The 24,019-nt window shown below is 35.6% G+C and overlaps 1 long non-coding RNA gene across 1 annotated transcript; it reads right to left on the reverse strand.

The window, feature by feature from the left end:
* Nucleotides 1-4,609: 4,609 nt before the first annotated feature.
* LOC139358914 (uncharacterized) lies at nt 4,610-17,445 on the reverse strand. The gene is made up of 4 exons (XR_011614400.1): nt 17,204-17,445; nt 15,891-15,948; nt 13,401-13,469; nt 4,610-4,679 (listed from the first exon to the last, which is right to left on the reverse strand). It is a non-coding gene; the product is annotated as an uncharacterized lncRNA (long non-coding RNA).
* Between the last annotated feature and the right edge of the window lie 6,574 nt (nt 17,446-24,019).

Below are 24,019 nucleotides of genomic sequence, written 5' to 3' on the forward strand. Positions count from 1 at the left end.
GCTGTGGACGCGTAACCCAGTCATCCTGAGTGTGCAGAACCTTGTGGGCAATGTCTATGCCACTGTTGTTCCACCAGTACAAATCAGCTCTGATAAAAAGATAGATGACATTCTCCAAAATATGCGAAGTGCTATAAAGCTTTAACAAGTTGGTGACGGAAAACATTTCTAAAAAATAGTCTTCTCCTACAGTTAAATTGTTCAAGTAGCCCTGGAGTTCCTTTTATCTTATTTAATAAAATGCATGGAATCACACTTCTATTGTATTTATACGCTTTCAAAACTGATGCATCCAAGGACCATGTAATTTCTTTCATTCCAAAGTCTACCATGGGTTGACATTTCTGTAGCAAGTTTCTTTCATTTTTATTTTCATTTTGATAGCAGAAAATGTTTCTCCTGAAGTATTCCTTTTTTTTTTTGAGACAGTGTTTCTGAGGCTGGAGGGCAGTGGTGCAATCTCAGCTCACTGCAACCTCCACCTCCTGGGTTCAAGCGATTCTCCTGCCTTAGCTTCCTGAGCAGCTGGGATTACAGGCACGCACCACAACGTCCAGCTAATTTTTGTATTTTTAGTAGAGATGGGATTTCACCATGTTGGTCAGGCTGGTCTCGAACTCCCGACCTCGTGATCCGCCCGCCTCAGCCTCCCAAAGTGCTGGGATCACCATATTGGCCAGGCTGGTCTCGAACTTCTGACCTCCTGATCCTTGGCCTCCCAAAGAGCTGGGATTACAGGCGTAAGCCACTGCAACCGGCCCCTTATCTATAGTTAATAATGCTTCAATAAACATAAGAGTGAAAATATCTCTTCTATCTCTTCAAGATAGTGATTTTATGTTCTTTGGATATTTACTTAGACGTGAGATTGCTGAATCACATGATAGTTTTATTTTTAATTATCTGGTGAAACTCCATGCCATTTTCCATAATGGCTTTACCAATTTACATTCCCAGTGACAATGTACAAGGGTCTCTCTTCTCTATATTCTTGATAACACTTGCTTTCTTTTGAATTTTTGATAAATATCACCTTAATATGTGTTTGAATGCTAACTCATTGTGGTTTTGATTTGCAGTTTTCTCAGAATTACTAATGGCTTCTTTAAAAAAAAAACTAGCTTTCTGGCCACTTTTTAAAACAATGTGTTACTTTTCATTGTTATTTTTATTTGGGGGGCTTAAGTTGTATGAGTCTCTTGCAGATTTTGAACACTAATACTTTATCTGATATTTGCCACACAGGTATTTTTCTCCAATTCTGTACATAGCCTTTTAATGTCACTGACAGTCTTTTGCTTTGCAGTAGAAACTTTTTAGTTTGATGTAGTCCCACTTTTTTTCCTGTGCTTTTGGTGTAAAATACAAAAAAAAGAAAAAAAAAAAAACTATTGCTAGGATCAATGCCAAAGAATTTTGCTTAGTGTTGTCTTCTGGAAGATTTATGGTTTTCAAGTCCAATGTTTAAGTCTTTAATATATTTTAAATTAATTTTAAGTATGCTGTAAAGGTTGGGTGCAATCTGTTTTTGCATATGGATATCCCATTCTCCCATCATCATTTATTGAAGAGTTTATTCTTTCACCATTGTCTGTTTATATGCCTTTGTTGAAAATGTATTGACTGTATACAGATGGATATATATATATATCTGAGCTCTCTATTCTGTTCCATTGGCTTATGTTTTTGTGTTTATGCCAATATTTTGCAGTTTTGATGACTACAGCTTTGCTATATAGCTTGAAATTAGGTAGCATACTGCTTCTCGCTTTGTTCCTCTTGCTCAAAATTGCTTTATTTGAGGTCTTTTATAATTCCATACAAACTGTGGATTTTTAAAAAATTTTTGTTGAAAATGCTATATACACCAATTTCAGTAGTACGAATGTTTTTTTTTTTTTTTCTTGGTCTTGCTTTTTTGAGATGGAGTCTCACTCGGTCACCAGGCTGGAGTGCAGTGACGCAATCTCAGCTCACTGCAACCTCCGCCTCCTAGGCTCAAGCGATTCTCATGCTTCAGCCTCCTGAGTAGCTGGTAGTACAGGCATGTGCCACCACACTACCTAATTTTTGTATTTTTAGCAGAGACAGAGTTTCACCATTTTGGCCAGGATGGTCTCGATCTCCTGACCTCATGATCCACCCGCCTCAGTCTCCTAAAGTGCTGGCATTACAGGCGTGAGCCACTGTGCCTGACCAGTATGAATGTTTTAATACTAATTTTTCTAATCCATGAACACTAAGTATTTTTAAATTTGTCTTGTCTATAATTGTCTCCACTAATAGTTTACAGTTTTTGTTGTACAAATCTTTTACTTTCTTTATTTCTAAGTGTTAGGTTGGTGCGAATGTAATTGTGGTTTTTGCCATTAACAACCTAATACTTTATTATTTTAGACGTTGTGGCAAATGTAACTGTCTTCTTGATTTTTCCAAGATACTTGTTGTTGGGGTATAAAAATGCAATTGATTTTTTGTGCATTGATATAGTATCCTGCAAACCTACCAACTTCGTTTACTAGTTCCAAAATTTTTTCATGTAATGATGAGCACACTGGCCTGTATTTATACATTGATAGTTTTTATTAACATATCACAGTGCCTAAAAGTGTGTTCTGTTGTATTTTTGTTGTGACAAATTCTATGGCATCTTTTAGTCCTAATCTTTTTTTAAAATGCTTTTGTTTGGTATTTGATAATAATGTGTCTATGGTTACTTTTCAATTGTGCAACAATTTATCTCCATGCCAAGTCAAACTTTCTAATGAAGTTAATAGTTTTATGTACATTTAGTTATTGTAAATCAAAACAGTAAATTTTTATGACAGTTTTAAAGTTACTAAGATTGAGAATATGTCATTTTTTCACTGCTCATGAATCTGTGGGATCCTTATTTTAAACAATTATATATGAGGTATATATATATATATATATATATAGTCTTAGAATCTTGCCTAATATATTGCATGCACTAAGCAAGCACTAGTAAAATTATTCATCAAATTATCATCTTCATACCATTCTTCAAGTGGCATACTGTTTGTTCTAATTAAAAACTATGTTTCTGTCTTATGTAAGTATCAACAAAAATTAGAAGGTCTACTTGGTCTGCCCTCTTGAGAAAATCCAAAGTTAACTGGTAGTTTTACTAATTTCCTTTAGATTTAGTACCTTATTTCCTTATTTCCTCACATAATAAATGTAAACATTAAGGACAACATCATATTTAAATGATCCGTCCTACAACAGACAAACTTTGGGTCATTCATTGATTGGGCTGAAGCCTCACTCTATATTAATTCTGATTTTTTCATGTTAACAGCCTAGAAAATCTATTACACATGTAATGTTATAAATTAGAAATTAATATCTTGGATGTACAAATTATGAAAGTAAACAGAAAAGTATAATGTAAAATAAATATTTATATATTATGAATTGTTACCCAAGTAAAGCAAAAGCATTCATTTAAAATATTTTCACAAAGAAAAGTCCAGGGAAAAATAATCTATATAAAACGTTCTACCAATATTCAATAAATAATTAATACTAATTCTTCAGCAGAAAATACTTCCAAAAAATGAAAGAGAGGGAACATTTTCCAATTCATTCTAGAGGCCAGTATTACTGTAATACTAAGGCCAGACACAAGAATAAACAGAAGGTCTGTGGGCAAATGTGCCATATTCACGTAGACACATACAGCCTCAGAAAACTTCAGCATGATAAATCCACGCACATAAAATATGAATATACACCAAGAACAAATGTGATTGTTTCGTAAATGTAGTTGTGACTTAGTATTTGAAATTCAATCAAGATAAGAACAAAAAGCGATCCTTTAAATAGGTACAAAGTTACAAATATCTAGCATCCTTTCCTGACAAAACCCCCAGAAAACCACTAATAGAAGATTCTGAGACCCACTAAGAGATATCTATTAAAAACCTACAGCTAACATCATACTTAATGGTGACAGACTTGTGCTTCTTTACCTGAAAATTTGAGAAGACAAGAATTTCTACTTTAACCACTCTATTCAGCATTGTACTGGAGGTATTAGCTAGGGAAATTCTACAACAGAAAAAACTGTCCAGATTGTAAAATAAAAGTAGAACTGTCATTATAGCAAATGAAATAATTTTCTGATAAAAAAAAGGATTCACTAAAATATCACTAGAATTAATACACAATTTTATCAGGGGTTTTTAAGAACTGTGCAGGGTGGGACTCTAGAGGCACAGGTTCAGTGCATAAACATACATCTTTAGGAGGCCGAGGCGAGTGGATTACCTAAGGTCAGGAGTTCAGCCTGGCTAACATGGTGAAACCTGGTTTCTACTAAAAAAGAATACAAAAAAAAAAAAAATTAGCTGGGCAAGGTGGTACACACCTGTAATCCCAGCTACTTGGGAAACTGAGGAGGAGAATAGCTTGAACCTGGGAACTGGAGGTTGCAGTGAGCTGAGATGGTGCCCCTGCACCCAAGCCTGGGTGACAGAGTAAGACTCTGTCTTAAAACAACAACAACAACAACAACAAAAAACAGACCTAAAAGCCACTAGGGGTCACCTGTTAAAGTTTGTGCTGGTTGGGGATCCTACCTCCTTCTGATATCTGGTCAGGGGTGCAGAAGCTCTGGCGCTGTTGGGCCATCTGATTTCTTTATATAGCTGTGCCTACAAATAAAATAAAGAAACTGAAGAAACACAGTAAGAAAAAGAACTTTTGCAGTTATTTCATCAGGGTGGCCCTGGTAACATTTTTATTAATTTTTCTTTTATTTACTTATGTATGTATTTTTATGTATTTATTTATTTTTTGAACTGGTGTCTTGCTCTGCCACCCAGGCTGGAGTGCAGTGGCTCGATCTCAGCTCACTGCAACCTCCACCTCCCACCACGTTCAGGGGATTCTCCTGCCTCAGCCTCACACCCGGCTAATTTTTTGTATTTTTAGTGGAGACAGGATTTTGCCACGTTGGCCAGGCTGCTCTCGATCTACTGACCTCAAGTGATCCACCTGTGCTGAGATTACGGTCATGAGCCACCGTGCCCAACCTAATTTTTCTTACATTTATGTAGAGCTCGCATTTATTTCAGTGTTTAATATTGTAAGTGTTTTGGGCCCTTCTAACTTTGGTGATGTTTTTGTGATCAGAAATATGCCATAGAAAATGAACTATTTCTATCAATTAGGCTATGGTAGAATGGAAAAATGGTTTAATTACAGGTCACAGTTTTCAAGAATGTATTAAATCCTCACACTAAATAAGAACTTACTGTATTCAGCACACAGTGGATAGTCAGAAAAGCTTAAGCAAAAATGTGTAATTCTTTTACCAGAACACAGTTGATAAAGACGTTATTTTATGAAGCATCAAGTTTATAACAAAGTTATTAAATTATGTAGATAGTATTAGGGCTGTGAAAATAAAGGCCACATAGGTCCATTTGTCTGCAAGTCAGCACATAAACATAGGATGATTAACAATATAAGCTGTAGCTTATGCTAAATGTTGGCTGGAACAGACAATAAATTATGGAGAACTTCAGAGGTCACTAAGCTTGGATGGGATCTTGGAAGTTTTACAGGTTAATGTCACTCCATCTATTGGCTGATCTTCACTAGTTTAATAAATGGACAATGAAGATAACATATAGCAGAAGTTAAAATCATTTCATTGAGTATCTGCCACGTCTGTGCCATTGTAATGTACTAGGTGCCTTATAGCACTCATGAGTCCTCTACTTACAAAATGCTTTTCACAAAATATGAAACTCCAGGCAAAGGTTCAGACATATGAAGTTTGTTTTTGAAATCTTTATTTAAATTAATTAATTAATTAATTAATTTTTGAGACGGAGTCTCGCTGTGTCGCCCAGGCTGGAGTGCAGTGGTGCGATCTCGGCTCACTGCAAGCTCAGGCTCTCAGGTTCAAGTGATTCTCCTGCCTCAGCCTCCTGAGTAGTTGGAACAAAACATGTGCGCCACCACATCCAGCTAATTTTTGTACTTTTAGTAGAGGCGAGGTTTCACCATGTTAGCCAGGATGAGTCTCGATCTCCTGACCTCATGATCTGCCCACCTCGGCCTCCCAAGGTGTTGAAACTCCAGGTGTGAGCCACTGTGCCCGGACTGTTTTTAAAATCTTTGTAAAGCCTGGTATCCTTTTTCCTTTCCTTCCTTTTACCCTTTTATGAGTTTTATCTTAGACTAACCTCTGTAATGTTGCTATATGCCAGTATTCAGTTGCTGTGTTTGATGAATCATAAAATGGTGTAAAACTTCAATTAATGTTCTTTTTAAGTGAAATATTTATGAATGCATCCAGCAAAATGCTTACGATTTGGGTACTCACAAAGTATTAGTTTTCTATGGATCTCTCTAACAATAATGTGAAAACCCAAAATGAATATAAAATATTAGCTAATATATATTTCAAAGTATTCTACAAGTATAAAAACTATGACATTATTACTTTCATATACATAAAACATTAATAAATTTTAGTCAACATAAACATGACCTTTACATCTAACCTTGTATTAATTCAATTAAGAGTTAATACAGTATCCTAAAGTCATCAAATACTCAAAAATAGAATGTATTCTGACTTGGAATGTGCATAAAATTAATTATTTTCAGCTGAGTGCAGTGGCCTATGCCTGTAATTCCAGCACTTTGGGAGGCCGAGGCAGGTGGATTGCTTGAGGTCAGGAGTTTGAGACCAGCCTGGCCAACAAGGTGAAACTCTGTCTCTAATAAAAATACAAAAGTTAGCCAGGCATGGTGGAGCATGCCTGTAATCCCAACTACTCTGGAGGCTGAGGCAGGAGAATAACTTGAACCTGAGAGGCGGAGGTTGCAGTGAGCCGAGATTGCACCACTGCACTCCAGCCGGGGTGACAGAGATTCCATATCAAAATAAAAATAATAATAACCATTTCCTGTGACTCCCAAGATAAAACAACATTATAGAATACCGAATAATCCTGAATTTGGTTTTCTTCATTTTATTTTGCTTTGTCATTATTTTTGTTCACCTTGACCAGTGGGCTGGTGGTTCTTAGGTGCACCACTCAGTTCCTTGTTAGGTTCAAAATTTTAAAACTTTAATGTGGTAATTTCTCTAATTTTTTTGACAGTTATTTCTCAGGTTGCAAGTTAAAATAAAATTTCCATTTTACTAAAGTCTTTGATTTATTAATGATTTTATAATGACTTAATATATAATTTAATGGGTAATGAGGGGTACTACAAAATTTCAGAAATCAAAACTAAAGAACTTATTTGTGGAACCAAACACCAACTGTTTCCCAAACACCTATTAGAATAAAAAATATAAAAACAATTTTTTAAATAAAAACTAAAAATGAAAATGAAAAAATATATATCCAGGTTAAAAAAGAACTATTTCAGTTAAACAACAAATACATTTTTGGGGACTTTACTACAAAATTGTCTGTTGTTATAAATAAGAAAAAAAATCTAAGTTTTTAAAAATAAAAAATAGTAAGTAAAAAAAAAGATATAACAAATATTGGTATATTGGTGAAGACTGGGCTCAGTGGCTGTTTTCCAAAGTGGTTACACCAGTCAGGTGTGGTGGCACACACCTGTAATCCCAGCACATCGGGAGGCGGAAGCAGGCAGATCACTTGAGCTCAGGAGTTTGACACAGACCTGGGCTACATGTCAAAACCCAATCTCCACCAAAAAATGTAAAAATCAGCCACACATGATGGCATTCAGCTGTAAGTCCCAGCTACTTGGGAGGCTCAGGTGAGAGGATCACTTGTGCCTAGGAGATCACAGCTGCACTGACCATGTTCATACCACTGCACTCCAGCCTGCGTGACAGAGCAAGGTTTTGTCTCCAGAAAAAAAAAAAAAAAAAGTTGATGACAATGTGGAAGAATTGGAACCCACATACATTACTGGTGGGAACATAAAATGGTGTAATCAATTTGAGTGTTTCTTTTCTTGTCATTTGATTTTTTTAAAAACCAAGATATTGTCTCCCTATGTTGCCCAGGCTGGTCCTGAACTCCTGGGCTAAAGCAATCCTCCAAACTCAGTCTCTCAAATACCTGAGATTAAAAGTGTGAGCCACTATGCCTGACTGGTATAACCACTTTGAAAAACAATGTGACCATTTCTCAAAGGTTGAATGTATAGTTATCACATAATGCAACAATTTCACTCCTGGGTGTAAATCCAAGAGAAATAAAAATATATATTCACAATAAAACTTGCATATGCTTGTTCATAGCAGCATTACTCATGATGGTCAATACACAGAAACAACACAAATGTCCATCAACTGATGAATGGATAAACATAAGCTATTATTCAACTACAAAAGGAAAAAAAATACTGATACACACCAGAACATGAAAGAAATTTGAAAATATTGTGCTAAGGGGGAAAAAAAAGCAAACTACAAAAGCTCACATATTGTATAATTCTATTTCTATAAAAGATCCAGATTAGGCAAAACTACAATGACAGAAAATAAATCAGTGGTTGTCTATAAAGACACAGGAATGTGGAGGAAGTAGGAGGTAGTAGCTAGTAAGTGAGGGTTTCTCACTTATAAACGGGTAACTTGTAAGTGGGCAATCACTTCTAAAGGTGACTGTGGTAAGGAATACACAGCTCTTTGAATATTCTAAAAACCACTTAATTGCAAACTTTCTTTTTTTCTTCCTTCTGTCACCCACGCTGTAGTGCAGTGGCACCATCTGGTCTCACTGCAACCTATGCCTTCTGGGCTCAAGTGATCTTCCAGCCTCATGTCCCCGAGTAGTTGGGACAACAGGCATAAGCCAGCGCACCCAGCTAATTTTTGTATTTTTAGTAGAGATGCTGTTTAGTCTTGTTGCCCAGGCTAGTCTTAAACTCCTGAACTCAAGTGATCCACCTCCCTCAGCCTCCCAAATTCTTAGCATGATAGGAATTAGCCACTGCACCCAGCCTGAATTGCATACTTTCATAAATGATTTGTATGATATGTTAATCATATTTCAATAAAATCATTATTTTAAAAAGGGACCATGTGCCGTGGCTCATGCCTGTAATTCCAGCAAATTGGGGGGCCAAGACGGATAGATCACTTGAGGCCAGGAGTTTGAGACCAGCCTGGCCTACATGGCAAAACCCTGTCTCCACTAAAATACAAAAAATTAGCCAGGCATGGTGGCATGTGCCTGTAATGCCAACTATTCATGAGGCTAAGGCAGGGGAATTGCTTGAACCAGGGAGTTGGAGGTTGCAGTGAGCTGAGATCGTGCCACTACACTCCAGCCTGGGCGACAGAGCAAGACTCTGTCTCCAAAAGAAAAAAAAAAAAAAGAAAGAAAATAGGGGTTGAACACAGATGGCTCCCACCTGTGTATAATCCCAGCACTTTGGGAAGCTGAGGCAGAAAGATCACTTGAGGCCAGGAGTTTGACACCATCCTGGACAACATAGCAAGATCCCATCTGTACAATTAAAAAAAAAAGTTAGCTGGGCATAGGGGCAAATGTCTGCAGTCCTAGCTATTTGGGAGGCTGAGGTGGGAGGACTGTTTGAGCCCAGGGGTTTCAGGCTGCAATGAGCCATGATCGCACCAGTGCACTGCAGCCTGGGTGACAGAGCAAGACCCTGTCTCTAGGAAGAAAAAAGAAAAAGAAATGCAAGTTTTTATCACTTTCTGAGAGTAATGGACTTTCAGGAAGAATAGAGCAGAACAAAAGATCACTCAGTGGTTGAGGGTGGGTTGCTGGTTAGGTTCAGTTCTGAGCTGAGTAGTATCTGAAAAATTCATTAGTAAATATATGGTTCTAGGGGTGAGTCCTGCAGTCAAATGATGAATGCTAAATCCATTACAAATGCCCATGGTCTTTCTTTACATGAATTCCAGTGAAAAATTCCTAAGTTCCTAAATAGCAAGTGAGTAACTAGAACTATAGGCACATGTTACTGTACCTGGCTAATTTTTAGAAAACTTTTTTGTAGAGATGGGTTTTCCCCCTGTTGCCCAGGCTGGTCTTAAACTCCTGAGCTTAAGCGATGCTCCTGCCTCAGTCTCCCAAAGTGCTGAGATTACAGGCATGAGCCACTGTGCCCAGCAAATGCAAAAGAACGGACATCATGACAGTCTCTCAGACTACAGTGCAATCAAAATAAAACTCAAGATTAAGAAACTTACTCAAAATCACACAATTACATGGAAACTGAACAACCTGCTCCTGAATGACTACTGGGCAAATAACAAAAAGAAGGCAGAAGTAAAGCTGTCCTTTGAAACTAATGAGAACGAAGACACAACATACCAGAATCTCTGGGACACATTTAAAGCAGTGTGAAGAGGGAAATTTATAGCACTAAATGCCTACAAGAGAAAGTAGGAAAGACCTAAAATGGACAGCCTAACATCAAAATTAAAAGAACTAGAGAAGCAACAGCAAATAAATTCAAAAGCAAGCAGAAGACAAGAAATAACTAAGATCAGAGCAGAATTGAAAGAGGTGAAGACACAAAACACCCTTCAAAAAATCAGTGAATACAGGAGCTGTTTTTTTAAGAAGATCAACAAAACAGATAGACCGCTAGCCAGACTAATAAAGAAGAAAAGAGAGAAGAATCAAATGGATGCAATAAAAAAATGATATAAAGGATATCACCACTCATCCCACAGAAGCACAAACTACCATCAGAGAATACTATAAACACCTCTCCACAAATAAACTAGAAAATCTAGAAGAAATGGATAAATTCCTAGACATATACACCCTCCCAAGACTAAACCAGAAAGAAGTAGAATCCCTGAATAGACCAACAACTAGTTTTGAAATTGAGGCAATAATTAATAGCCTACCACCCAAAAAAAGCCCAGGACCAGATGAATTCACAGCCAAATTCTACCAGAGTTACAAGGAGGAGGCAGCACCATTTCTTCTGAAACTATTCCAAACAATAGAAAAAGGGGGAATCCTCCCTAACTCATTTTATGAGGCCAGCATCATCCTGATACCAAAACCTGGAAGAGACACAACACAAAAGGAAAATTTCAGGCCAATATCCCTGATGAACATCATTGTGAAAATCCTCAATAAAATACTGGCAAACCAAATCCAGCAGCACATCAAAAAGCTTACCCACAAGACCAACTCGGCTTCATACCTGGGATGCAAGGCTGGTTCAATATACACAAATCAATAAATGTAATCCATCACATAAACAGAACCAATGTCAAAAACCACCTGATTATAGATGTAGAAAAGGCCTTCAACAAAATTCAATAGCCCTTCATGCTAAAATCTCAATAAACTAGGCATTGATGAAGTCTATCTCAAAATAATAACAGGTATTTATGACAAACCCACAGCCAATATCATACTGAATGGGCAAAAAATGGAATTATGCCCTTCGAAAACTGGCAGAAGACAAGGATGCCTTCTCTCACTGCTCCTATTCAACACAGTGTGGGAAGTCCTAGTCAGGCTAGTCAGGCAAGCGAAAGAAATAAAGGGTATTCAAATAGGAAAAGAGGAAGTCAAATTGCTTCTGTTTGCAGATGACATGATATTATATTTAGAAAAACCCCATCATCTCAGCCCAAAATCTCCTTAAGCTGATAAGCAACTTCTGCAAAGTCTCAGGATACATCAATGTGAAAAAATCACCAGCATTCCTATACACCAATAACAGACAAGCAGAGAGCCAAATCATGAGTGAACTTCCATTCACAATTGCTACAAGGAGAATAAAATACCTAGCAATACAACTTACAAGGGATGTGAAAGACCTCTTCAAGGACAACTGCAAACCACTGCTCAAGGAAATAAGAGAGCACACAAATAAATGGAAAAATATTCCATGGTCATGGATAGGAAGAATCAGTATTATGGAAATATACATACTGCCCAACGTAATTTGTAGATTCAATGCTGTCCCCATCAAGCTACTACTGACTTTCTTCACAGAATTGGAAAAAAACTATTTTAAACTTCATATGGAACCAAAAAAGAGCCCGCATAGCCAAGACAATCCTGAGCAAAAAGAACAAAGCTGGAGGCATCACACTACTTGACTTCAAACTATACTGCAATGCTACAGTAACCAAAACAGCATGGTACTGGTACCAAAACAGATATACAGACCAATGGAACAGAACAAAGCCCTCAGAAATAACACCACGCATCTACAACCATCTGATCTTTGATGAACCTGACAAAAACAAGCAACAAGGAAAAGATTCCCTATTTAAAAGGTGTTGGGAAAACTGGCTAGCCATATGCAGAAAACTGAAACTGGAGCTCTTCCTTACACCTTATACAAAAATCATCTCAACACAGATTAAATACTTAAATGTAAGACCTAAAACCATAAAAATCCAAGAAGAAAACCTGGGCAATACCGTTTAGGACATAGGTATGGGCCAAAGACTTTATGTCTAAAACACCAAAAGCAATGGCAACAAAAACCAGAATTGACAAATGGGATCTAATTAAACTGCAGAGCTTCTGTGCAGCAAAAGAAACCATCATCAGAGTGAACAGGCAACACACAGAATGTGAGAAATTTTTGCAGTCTATCCATCTGACAAAGGGCTAATATCCAGAATTTACAAAGAACTTCTCAGCAAACTATCGCAAGAACAGAAAACCAAACACCACATGTTCTCACTCATTGGTTGGAATTGAACAATGAGATCACTTGGACTCTGGAAGGGGAACATCACACACTGAGGCCTATTATGGGGAGGGGGGAGGGGGGAGGGGGGAAGGAAGGCATTGGGAGTTATACCTGATGTAAATGATGAGTTGATGGGTGCTGAAGAGTTGATGGGTGCAGCACACCAACATGGCACTAATATACATATGCAACAAACCTGCACGTTGTGCACATGTACCCTAGAACTTAAAGTATAATAAAAAAAAAAGAACTTAAACAAATATACAAGAAAAAAAAAAAACAATCCCATCAAAAAGTGGACAAGGATATGAACAGACACTTCTCAAAAGAAGGCATTTATGGAGCCAATAAACATATGAAAAAAAGCTCATCATCACTGGTCATTAGAGAAACGCAAATCAAAACCACAATCAGATACCAACTCATGCCAGTTAGAATTGTGATCATTAAAAAGTCAGGAAATAATGGATGCTGGAGAAGATGTGGAGAAATAGGAATGCTTTTACACTGCTGGTGGCAGTGTAAATTAGTTCAAACATTGTGGAAGACAGTTTGGTGATTCCTCAAGGATCTAGAACTAGAAACTCCATATGACCCAGCAATCCCATTATTGACTGTATACACAAAGGTTGATAAATAATTCTACTATATAGACACATGTATACGTATGTTTACTGAGGCACTATTCACAACAGCAAAGACTTGGAACCAACCGAAATATCCATCAATGACAGACTGGATAAAGAAAATGTGGCACATATACACCATGGCATACTCTGCAGCTGTAAAAAAAAAAAAAAAAAAAAAAAAAAAAAAAAAAAAAAAAAAAAAAAAAAGGATGAGTTCATATCATTTGCAGGGACACGGATGAAGCTGGAAAGCATCATTCTCAGCAAACTAACACAAGAAAAAAAACTAAACACTGCATGTTCTCACTTATAAGTGGGAGTTGAACAAGGAGAACCTGTGGGCACAGGGAGGGGAACATCACACACTGGGGCCTTTTGGGGGATTGGGAGCTAGGGGAGGGACAGCACAGGAGAAATACCTAATTTAGGTGATGAGTTGATGGGTGCAGCAAACCACCATGGCACATGTATACCTATGTAACAGACCTGCACATTCTGCACATGTACCCCAGAACTTAAAGTGTGCGGGGGGGGTAGAGAGAGAGATTAGCATCTTCTATTTCCTGTCCCTTGGAAGACTTGCTTTTAGGATACTACCACTATGCCATGGAGAACATAAGCTGTTCTGCAGAGACTCTCATTTGGAAAGGAAGTGAGGCTCCTGAATGACAGTTGCAGCTGAGGTACCAACTGACAGCATCCATCACCCACATCTGTGAGCTGTCTTGAAAATTATACCTGTGACCCCAGTGGAGTTTCCTCAGCTGACCCGATTGACACAGACAGAGATGAGACCTTCACACTAGGCCCTGCCCAAAGTTCAGTTTCAGGAACAAGACAAATTATTTTGTTTTAAGCCATGAACTAAGTTTAACAGGGCAGTTTGTAATGAAGAAACAAATAATAACAAACGATCTATCAAGCTAGAGAAAGATCCCATGCTCATTTCATTTTGCCTTACTTCACTAGTATTGCAAAGGGAAAGTGAGAAAGAAAAAGAGAGAGGGAGAGAAAGAGAAAATTGAGAGAAAAAGAGAGACTCCAAACAAAATGATTATGTTGCAAAATAACATTTTTCATCTATTTGTCTAACATACACACACACACACACACACACACACACACACCCCTCTATTGCTCGGTATCCCACCCTATTTTGTATCCCTGAGGATTTGAGTCCTTGAGAAAGCCCCTTACGAACATTAGGGCTCCCCTTAAGGTTAGTGGGGAAGGGGTATAACTGAGCTTTCCCTATAGACTGGAGTAAATGTGCTAAGCCAGAATGTCTTCTTCCTCCTCCTCTTCCTCATCTTTCTCCTCTCCTCCTCCTCTTCTAAATTTAAATAGTCTACATATGATTTTTATTTCTTATGTAATTGAGTTCCTAAACATGTCCCAGACTTAGTTTCTCCACACTCTTAAAAACCTATGCTTTCAGAAATCCTTAGGTTCCGGAGTCCCCTAGTCTTGCCTGGTATCTTCTTGTGCTATTTGCTATTTTTATATTTGTCATTTACTAGCTGAATTAGTTCATTTCCTCACTGCTATGAAGAAAACCTGAAGACTCGTAATTCATAAGGAAAATAGATGTAATTGACTCATAATTCCATCGGCTGTTAAGGAAGCATGATGCTGACCTCTGCTCAGCTTTTGGGGAGGCCTCAGGAAATTTACAATCATGGCAGAAGGCAAAGGGGGAACAGCCCTTCACATGGCTGCAGGAAGAGCAAGAGAGAGAGATGGGAAAGGTGCCACACACTTTTAAACAACCGCATGTCATGAAAACTCGATCACAGGACAGCACCAAGGGAAAGGTGCTATACCATTCATGAGAACTACACCTCCATAATTTAATCACCTCCCACCAGGCCCCATTTCCAGCACTGGGGATTACAATTCAACATGAGATTTGATGCCGTCAAAGATCCAAACCATATCATTAAGTCTTTTCTATGAATCAGGTTTAAAAAAAAAATCTGTTAATAATGGCACCTATAATTTGCTGTGAGGATTTGATAAATTAAACTTATTTGTCAATAACAAAAATGTTCATGAAAAAGTTGATTGAAAGTTAAATAAGAAAATCCTTCTATGCTTCCAGTAAGCATGAGTTAATAAATGGTAGTTTCTGTTTCTTATTAGTTTTGTTAAAAAGAGTATCTTCTACATGTGAGTAATGGTGAAATGGGACAACAATGTGATTTGTTTCAAATAATTTATTTTTATGCTGGCATTTCCTACTTTAGAATAAATGAAAATATAAATTATTGAATCTGACAATAAATCATATTATTTATAAATAAAAGCAGAATGGAAGATTAATTTGGATTCAGATATTAAGAAGACTGAATAACTGATACGAAATATTCCTACACACTAGTTTTAAAATTATGTTCTACAAGGTAATTTTGAGGATTTTTTGAAATGACATGTTTATGGTAGACAAATGTATCGTATGCTCTTATGAATATTTAGTATGTCAGGAAAAGATCCAAATCTAAATTTTCATGTTAGAGTCAGCTTCCTGAGACCACTCTATGCATAACTGTGTTACACAGGTTTCCTGAAACAGACCTTGAAGTGGAGGATTGCAGGCAGAATCTTTGTTGTGGAGTGCTCTTGAGATACACACCTGCAAGGAAGGGAGAAATGCAAGGTCAGACAAGAGGGGGAAGCTGCCAAACAGTAAGGTGACAATCGAGGATTCTGCTGATTCTATAAACAGCTCTGGACTTAAAATGAGCCTTCAACACAGTTCCAAATAGAGTTATAAGAGTTCAACTTTGGTATCCCCACCATAGGACAACAATGGATCTCAGGATGCATTCACGCAATGGGCATACTCTTGACATATGCAGATTCCTGTGGTTGAGGGCAATTCCTAATTGAGTGATGAAGCTGTAAATGGTCTTCCTCATAAACTGGGAAATGAGTTTCTTGGAGGCCCCGAAGATAAAAACTGACAGCGTATCACAATAACAGCTACAATATCCTAGATCTAAAACAATTTTAAAATATTTATTAGGGTGATTCATTTTCTTTATTTCTTTCAAAACATGTTTACAAAAACATGTTTTGAAAACATTAAATATCTTTGATATAGTTTAGTAGGAAAATACTCAAAATCAAAATTGTAAAAAAATGTATTTCTTATACAATTAAACTACATTTCAAGTAGATGGCAATGTAATACAAATCTTGAAAAGGTTTTCTTTTCTAGAACAAGGGTCCCAATGATGTACTACACTGTAATTAACACTGAAATTCTGGGAACTACTTTATCATTTCCAGCCACTATAGTTGCAAAGCTGGGAAGTAAACACTGTACATAAGATGATTGATTTCCCATGGAATACAACAGGCTGAAGTTCCCTTCATTATACAAATTAATAAAATTCAAACTATATAAAATATGTATTAGTCATTGATGATTAATTCATCCATATCTGGGTACCAAAGGTCTGGGCTACATAAACCATGCAGATTCAAAATTCTAGATTGGGAAAAATTGTACGGAAACATGAAGCTTTCATATAGTGTGAAAATTATTCAACACATATGGGTAATTTTTGATGTTTGAAATAAGCAGAAAGATCTCTAATGGAGATGACTTTATGACATTGTTTAGGAACAGCATAAAAGAAACATTTTAAAGTGCTGTTATATAAAAACAAAAAAACAGTTATTTCTCTATGTTTTGAAAGCTACAACTAAATAAATGGGAGTAGGAGCAGAGGTGCTTTGTGACAAATGCTTCTCAAGCACTTACAATTAATACCTTTAATGGCAGAGGGAAAAAAATCTGCTTCAACAATATAAAGAGAAAGCAGTTCAAAGTGGCAACCAAGCAAGATATTACTTTGGCATGCCCTGCTTTAACAGCATACCTGGGGGACTCTGCATTCTCCTCTAAACTGGGTTTAATGTGAAGCAAATCCCACCACAGCTGTCTTCAAGCTTGCCAGTAAAATGGCCCTCCGGAAAGATGATCTTTGGTGTTAACCCCTGTCAAAATGACAGCTCGCCAAATGGAGAAGTCAAATCCCAGAAGAAAACAATAGAAAGTTTCATAGAAGTTAGTGAAAAAAATAAAATTTTGAGTGCTAACTGATTCTCACATACTAAATACCACTTTACTTATTTTCTCTAACAAATCCATTCATCAGTATCACGATAATTTATGACCCTTAATGTAGTACAATGCTATCCTTTCATAAAGGTACTTCAATGAAGTAGGATTACTCCTGTATATTGCGACTATGGATACTACAGTCATCCTTTTTTTGTGCTCAAGTTGCCATGAGCTAAAGCCTCATTAAAAAAGGTAGATGTATTTCTAGGTATATCTATTGCTATATTTTATCAAATATGTATGTATGTATGTATGTATGTAGGTATCACAATATCTAAATATTAACAAGCATATGAAACAGTGATATTGATAACAATAATTTCAGTGGAATTAAGATCTTCTTTGAGATCAGAAAATAAAGCTATGTTAGATTTAGCTTAGAATATGTATACCTAAAAAATTGCTTAAATTAGCTTATAAGTGAGAACTATGATAAGTATGTTAAGCAAACAACTTACTGGATGTGATTTCTTCCCCTCTGTATACTCTTAACTACCACATATTATAAAGTCCTAAGAATCTAGTTTAGGAAAGCATAATGGAAGACTGAAGCAATTATTTAGATCATTTAATCTAAAAAAAGTCCCATCATTGTGCCAATTCTTTGGTATTTCAAGGAAAATAAGATCAATGCTCTCCATGATTATTGTTAGTATTATTTTATCATTAATTTTCATTAATTTGTCATTTATTTCATACTTTCTTGAGAATATCGGTATATCTTAAAATCCTGCTAAATTTTACATGTGTAAATTCTGGATATTACTAAGCTGACCTAAACTACATATCTCCGAAAAGAAAAAACAAGGGGACAATACAGCTAAAACTAAATTTTAGTTTCAGATTCTGAGAAAATAATGTATAAATCTGAAAAATAGCTATGTTCTTATATAATTATAAAATAAAAATGTTATTTCTATCTAAATTAAACATGCAATGTATTAATCTAGATTAATGAACATGCTCTAAATACTCTGAACCAAATTACTGTGTTCCCATCTATTACAGCATATGATTTGTACTACTTTGTACATACATGTATTATTGAAATTTAACTATTATGTCTCCTTATATTTTAATTGTAACATTTAAAACATTCTCATTATTTAAAAAAAGTATATGCTAATACTTATGAAAAGGCTTTTTTTGTGCCTGAGATTTACATAACTGTGAAAAGCATAAGGGAGAATTTCCTTTCCAAAAACATAGACATTAATGAAGTTGATTTTTGTTTTCTTTCACAGATGGGGCCTGTTCTGCATAACGGTTTTCTAGGTGATGGACTATTTATCAACTTGCTCCATAATCCATTTAGAGTTAAAGAGGGCCACAGAAACTGCACATACAGGTGTCACAGGTTACAAAACTAATAATTAAAAAAATTTTAAAACTTATCTCAGATTCCCTCCTGGAGTCTACCGCCTTGTTTACACAGGTGGAGGACAAAGTCAGCCACTGCCTGAATTCATATTCTGCACTACGCGATTCAGGAAACAGTGAGTCCAAGCATTTCTTACTCTTAAAATTGTGTTCAATGTTTGCAGTCACTTTCCTATCCCTGGTAGTATCAGGAAAGGGACTGCAATTTTCTTTCTACTTCTCTGAGTCAGCTGCAAAGTCTCAGATGTTTTCACAGTTGAGACAAGAGAACAAGCAGCACCAATGAAAACCATGGGGTTCTATGGAGGCATCATGGTGTAGTAAGTAGAAGCATGCTGCTCTAGCTGTATCTCACTGGGTTCAAATCCTGACTATACGGCTTATGGTGCACTAAGGGCCAGGTGACCACAGGAATTTCCATGCTGGTAAAATAGGTTTATAATAATGCCAGTTAATCTAAAGACGATTTAAGTAAAGACTATCCAGTATTTTTCAAGGACTCAATAATCATTAGCTGTGATCATGATCTTCCCGTTACCTACTTTCAATAAGTAAATAATTTACATTTATTAAACAAAAGAAATTTAACCTTGCTTTTCTAAAACAACACAATTCTATTTCAATTTTCTTTACATAGAGAGAAGGAACATCTCACCACAAATAAAGGTGTATGTATATTTTTCTCCACTCAAAATTATGCTGATACTCAAAAACAGAAATATGTAGTATGATATCAATTCATGTATCAGTTATGTTTAGAAGGAATTGGGCTGAACATGCAGCATTCATTTAAAATGAAGGCCTCCCATCATACTTTGCTGATGGTACTTAAGTATTGAAAGCCAACTTCTTCTACCTGTTTACTATCATGTCATAGTAGCACGATTTCCCAGATGGCAGATACTTTGTCTTTTTGTACATAGCTAGGCATTTGATGCTTGTAACAGTGACTTTTCAATAATTATGCATTGCCAGGGAAGATAATTACTTTAAAAATTTATTTAGGAAATTATTTAGCAAATAGTAAATAAATAGTATTAGTTGGTTGCTATTATTTCTGAATATCTTCAGTTTCCCTCAATTTTCTCATCTGAAAATGGAGATATGTATCTCACAGCAGCATTGTGAGAGGTAACACAGTCAATATAGATAAAATTCTCCAAAGACCAAAACTTTATCTAGCTCATAATACGTTCTGCGTAAGTATTCATTTTTTTAAATTACTGTATCTTTTTAACTCATTCTGACTAAAATTTAAAAATGTTTTCTCTTTCCAAGACCTTATGCTTCTCCTATGTTCCCAATATGCTGGACATCAGGTGTGGGTGATAATAGTACCATGATTTTCCTTTGGAGACTCCAAATCTTCAGTCCGAATGACTTTATTCCACCTATAACTCCACAGACGCCATGAAATCCAGAACTCAGTACAGAAAGTGACTTCCATGAACTTTGCTAAAAATGTTGGACAACCTTTACTCCCTTTCGATTCTAAATGGATACGGTAATGTTGTCTCAGTGCAGCACATTCACAGCCTACTGAAGCAGGAGCCGATGTTGAAGCAGAACTGAAAGATGTAGAGGCAGAGTCCGGATGACACTGTCTGAACACCTGAAAACACGTGAACACTGATGAACTTTACTGTTCTGTTTTAGTCCAAGGTCAGTAAGCATCTTCTGTAAAGGGCTAGATTGCAAATATTTTAGGTTTTTATGGAACATACAGTTTGGGTGCAACTATTAAGCTCCAATGATGGATATGGCTGTGTTGCAATTAAACTTCATTTACAAAAACAGGTGGCAAGATCAATTTGGCCGTGGACCACAGTATATTGACTCCTGCCTGTTCCTGACAAAGTAGAATTTCTTTATCTGGCAACCAAAGCAGTTAGTCTTAACTAATATCCCCTGTATCAGGAGCTGGATTAACAAATTTTTAAGCCAGAAATTTGAAAAATAATTATTTATTACTTTTCTCTGTTCCCTTGCAGCATAAATATAATATCAGAAAGTATGTTTCCCTCAAATGTTTCCTTGGTCTATTTACTCTTTCCATTCCCACCTATAACTTGTTATTTCAAATGACAATCATCTCCTGCTTAACACTCTACAAAAACTTTTTACATATTCGTTTGAGTCCAGGATTCCTTTCAATTCTTTTTCACACAGAAGGTCTTATATTTCCACAATACATATATTGGCATTACATGGCCATATCCAGGTGATTGTTTATGAAACTTTGACATGGATAATATCTCCTGTCATGAAGTACATATTATTTGACTTATTTATTAAACTGTATCTTTTGTTTCTAGAATATAAATTATGTGAGGATCAGAGCAATTTTTTTTTTGTTTACGGCTTTCTTCAATTGTTTATACATGTGGTTGATATAATGTGAATAACCAATATACGTTTCTAAAAAGAAGGCCAAATGACTCATCAGGGAAAGTAAATATAAGAATAATGCATTTTTCTGAATAAATACAGACTTAAACCATATAATAAACTTCTGCATTTAGAAAACCATTAAGGTCTATAATACATATTTACTATTCTATGGTAATCTCTTAGATTTATCTTCCACCAACATACTAACATTTTATTGAAATAAAAACAGAAAAGAGGTTTTCAAAAAATATTATTTTCATATACCTAATTTTTCAATTGTCTTTCTATTCCCATTGGCTCTTAAAATTTACTTATTGTTCAATGTCCAGTCCAAGTACAGATTCTCATTGTCTTTCTAATTTACTTCCTGTAGGGCTAGTTTGTTATTTTTGACACGTTTTTTGTATCACACATTTTTATAGTTCCTATTGTATGTAAATTAAATTGTTGCAGATTCTTCCTATGTGCATGTCTTTGATGCACATGTACAATGAATGTTCCCAGAAAGTATTAATAAAGAATACATTTTAACTTCTTTTTAAATCACCAATTTCAGTATGAAGCAGTGTACACAGAATATATTCACTAAATTCTAAATGAGTGAATTTCAAAGGAAATTGGAAAATGGATGATCATAAAATTACATCTGGAAGGAAATCAGGCCCAGAAAATTTATCTGATGACTGCGCACACAATTTTTGCAAATACTGTGCTGAAGAAAACAAGTGTGTTACAATAACATGAAACATAGCCAATGGTTGGGTTACACTTCACATCATTCACTTGGTATTTTGGTGTGGAGAAATAATATTTGATCATAAGTTAATAGAATTTAAAATTGTCTTTGTTTTATCTTTATTCTAACTAGTGATATGAATCACACAAAAGTTGTTTAGGACCTTTTCTTCTATGGCATAAGAATATTTTTAAAAATATATTTAGCTATTCAAAAAGTACAATGATATAAACAGAATATGGAAAACTTAGCAGAAAAAGCAGAAATTATAATTAATGACATATTCAATATAAACTTATAAACCATAAAATGAAGTGCCAATCTCAAATCATTTTTAAAAATATGTGGTCTGAAATCATCAAAACTGACTTTAGAAGAAATCAATACTAAAATATTTGTCATACAAATAATTAATGAGAAGATTATCAAAATTTCATCAAAGAACTCCTATAATAAAGTTCCTGGGCCAAGAATTCATAGTTCAGAAAGGAAAAGAAAGAATACATAATTTCCTTAATATATAAATGGATTCAAAATAAAAACATGAAAAACTAGAAGTTACTTTTATACAGCTAGCATAAACTCAAAACAAGTGTACCTGAGTATGCTTATGCACACAGATGATGGCATATGTGTACGTGTGTGTGTGCACACCTCATGTGTATGCACTACACACGCAAGATGAATTCTATTTAAAAACATATATGCAACAAATCTAGTAAGAGAAAATAGTAGAAATTAAATCAACAAGTAATTATCTCAGTGACGTCGGATTTTCACTATCATATACATGTCACAGATGGATGTGATCTGTGATCATTTGACTGAGGGCACAAAAACAAATGCTTAACTGTTTCAGCATAGTACAGCATTTACATCTGTGTGCTATAAACTATATTGAATAATATCATTGATTTGAAAGACCAAATTTAACAAAATCTTAACTATAATACATCTATTTCGTCTTCCTCTTTCATTATTTAATTTTGCTATTCCATCATTATTATCTGGTTTGAAATAACATGGTTATCATATGTTTAGATAAACATCATATTTTTATAAGTATAGGCAGGGATCCTTAAAATTGGTAAAACATTTTACTCTTTTTTAATGTTTCTTTGTAATTCTCACTTCCACCCATCTAGTCTTCCACAGAAACTTTAGAAAGAAATTATTAGGTTTCAAAAAGTATCCAAACAGAACAGACTGATATGGCTGTGAATTAATAGTAAAGGCCGAGCATGGAGGCTCATGCCTGTAATCCCAGCAATTTGGGAGGCGGAGGCAGATGGAGCACTTGAGGTCAGAAGTTTGAAACAATCCTGGCCAAATGGTGGGACCCCGTCTCTACTAAAAATACAAAAATTACTTGGATGTGGTGGTGTGTGCCTGTAGTCCCAGCTACTCAGGAGGATGAGGCAGGAGAATCGCTTCAACCCGGGAGGTAGAGGTTGCAGTGAGATCGCACCACTGTACTCCAGCCTGGAGATAAGAGCAAGACCCTGTCTCAAAAAAAAAAAAAAAAAAGAGAGAGAGAGACAGAGAGAAACTGGAAATAATTGAGGTCTTTAAATATTGAGTTACACCATGCATTAAAAGCAATTCTCTTTTTTTTCTTTTACATAGCTAATTTTTTCTTTCACATAGTTAAGTAAATTTTAACACATTATATTCCAATGTATTTATTGTTAATTTATTCCTAGGTAATTTGTATGTAGACATAAATTTCCTATAGTAAAATGAATTTCTTATATAATTTTCATTTTTCTTTTGATAATGTATAAGAAATATGTTATTTGTTTTATGCTGACCTTATAATTAGCCCTGTTTTATACATTCTTATTAGTTCCTTTTATCTTAACCATATCATTATGACTTCTGCAATACAAAATAATCTAGATTCTTTCTGCTTGATATTCACTCTTTTATGTACTTCCTAGTTTTATTGCTATTTTATTGAAAATCATCTCAAATTTTCCATTTAAAATTAGTCATAACAGGCATCCTGGTTTCCAAAATAAAAGATATCTTTCTAATGTTTTGCTTTAAACATAATATGCAGTA

Source organism: Macaca nemestrina, chromosome 15, assembly GCF_043159975.1.
Source record: "Macaca nemestrina isolate mMacNem1 chromosome 15, mMacNem.hap1, whole genome shotgun sequence".
In the NCBI taxonomy this organism is placed as follows: domain Eukaryota; kingdom Metazoa; phylum Chordata; class Mammalia; order Primates; family Cercopithecidae; genus Macaca; species Macaca nemestrina.